Source organism: Oratosquilla oratoria, chromosome 23, assembly GCF_046742065.1.
Source record: "Oratosquilla oratoria isolate Oo_2021 chromosome 23, ASM4674206v1, whole genome shotgun sequence".
Lineage (NCBI taxonomy): Eukaryota > Metazoa > Arthropoda > Malacostraca > Stomatopoda > Squillidae > Oratosquilla > Oratosquilla oratoria.
The window spans coordinates 51,331,869-51,334,368 of record NC_134799.1 but is presented as its reverse complement, the minus strand read 5'-3'; positions in this window follow the sequence as shown (position 1 = coordinate 51,334,368).

Below are 2,500 nucleotides of genomic sequence, written 5' to 3'. Positions count from 1 at the left end.
TTTCTCTCTCTTTTTTTTACTAACTTGATCACTGGTCTTCCTTTGACTATTTCTATTTTCCTTTCCTTCTTCCCTTGTTTACTTCCTGCATTATCTTTTTAAATCCTCATTACAATTCTTTTAATGTACCAAAAGTACTCGATGAAATTAAAAGTATATACACAGACGCACATCCAAACACGTACACACACACGTATATGTACAAAGAAACACACACACACACACACACACACACACACACACACACACACACACACACACACACACACACACACACACACACACACACACACACACACACACACACACACACACACACACACACACACACACACACACACACACACACACGCATGTGTATACATATATATATATATATATATATATATGTGTGTGTGTGTGTGTGTGTGTGTGTGTGTGTGTGTGTGTGTGTGTGTGTGTGTGTGTGTGTGTGTGTGTGTGTGTGTGTGTGTGTGTGTGTGTGTGTGTGTGTGTTCACTTGGTCTTTGGATCACGTGTTGGACTCGTGATCGACAGCTATTTCCCTCCTGGAAGAGAGCTCAGAGCTCGTAGGTCCAATCTATGGGTAATGCTATGACCTTGCACACACACACACACACCCAACTCCCCGCCCACGAGAGTCAGAGTAACGACCCGAGGCACAGCGATACCAAAATAATTTCGGCCCTGGGCAGGATTCGAACTGGGTACTGGGAGCACTTCTACTTCCCAGTTCAGCGCTCTACCAACTGTGTCACCGAGTCGGTGTGTGTGTGTGTGTGTGTGTGTGTGTGTGTGTGTGTGTGTGTGTGTGTTTGTGTGTGTGTGTGTGTGTGTGTGTGTGTGTGTGTGTGTGTGTGTGTGTGTGTGTGTGTGTGTGTGTGTGTGTGTGTGTGTGTGTGTGTGTGTGTGTGTGTGTGTGTGTGTGTGTGTGTGTGTGTGTGTGTGTGTGTGTTTGTGTGTGTGTGTGTGTGCGGAAAAACCACCAAGGAAAAAGATAAACTGATGACCAAACGCTTTCCTCTATTCAGACATCCTCAGCGTACATGTGCCCTAAGGATGTCTGAATAGACGAACCCGCTTGGTTATCAGTTTGTCTTTTCCTTGTTGGTTTTTCCGCATATTTAGAATCACGAGTTTATGTGATTTCTCATGCATATATAAGTATATATATATATATATATATATATATAAATACATATATATCTATATATATATATATAGTTATATGTATATATATATGTATTTGAATATATACATATACCTATATATATATATATATATATGCATATATATATGTATATGTATACATATATATGTATATATATATATGTATTTGAATATATACCTATACCTATATATATATATATATATATATATATATATATATATATATATATATATACATATATATATATTTATACACACACATGCACGCACGCACGCACACACACACACACACACACACACACACACACACACACACACACATAAATTTTTCATACATGCCTCAATATACGCATGCATTCAATAAAGCATAGATAGAGACAAAGAAACGCCACCTGTATAACTTTTCTCATTCACCTATTTCTCAGATAATTCTTTACTGTTTCTTCAATTATTGTTCTTCGGTCGTCTCCCCCCCCCCCCACCTCCATTCCGTCTCATAGCCCTTTTCATGTTTCAGCTCGTCAGCATTTCTTATGAAGTTCTTTTTCTCTGTATTTTTTCTTCGGTCACTCGCTCATTCAATCTTGTTCTTTACTCCGTCACTGGGCACGGAGGCTCATGAAAAAAAAAAAAAATACTTCCTTTCCAATACTTTCAGTGCTCTGATGTACTTTATATAGTTATTACAGCTAATTAACTGCCTTTATCCTCTAGGGCATGTGAGTCGATAAAGTATTTTTTTCTCTGATAGAAGACTAAGACACAAGAATGTGATGGATTTTGCTCATTAAATCTTCTCATTTTTTTTAGCTATCTTTATATTTGTTTATTTATTCATTTAATTATTTTATTTTCAATCATCTTTATTGTGTTGCTTACTATATTTTAATTTATACGTACATGTATCTCTTTATTACCTTACTAATTACTAATATTCTATTATTATTCATTTGTATTTGCTTCATCCGGATTTGAAATATGCTGTTTCCGTATGGTCACTGAACCTCATTAAAGACATTGACAGATTAGAAAAAGTACAACGGCGAGCCACAAAACTAATTCCAAATATCAAAAATAAATCATACAAAAATCAACTGAAACACATGAATCTGTTTCCCCTAAAAAAAATGTAGAATCAGATACAGGTCTTTAAGATTCTAAATGGGATTGACAACATCAAAAGTGATAAATTTTTGTTTCACTGAATAAGAATCCGACAAGAAATAATGGTCTCAAACTGTCAGGAAATTAATTTAATTTGGAAGTAGGTAGAAACAACTTCTCCAACCGTGTAGTTGATGAATGGAATAAACTTCCTACAGAGGCAGTG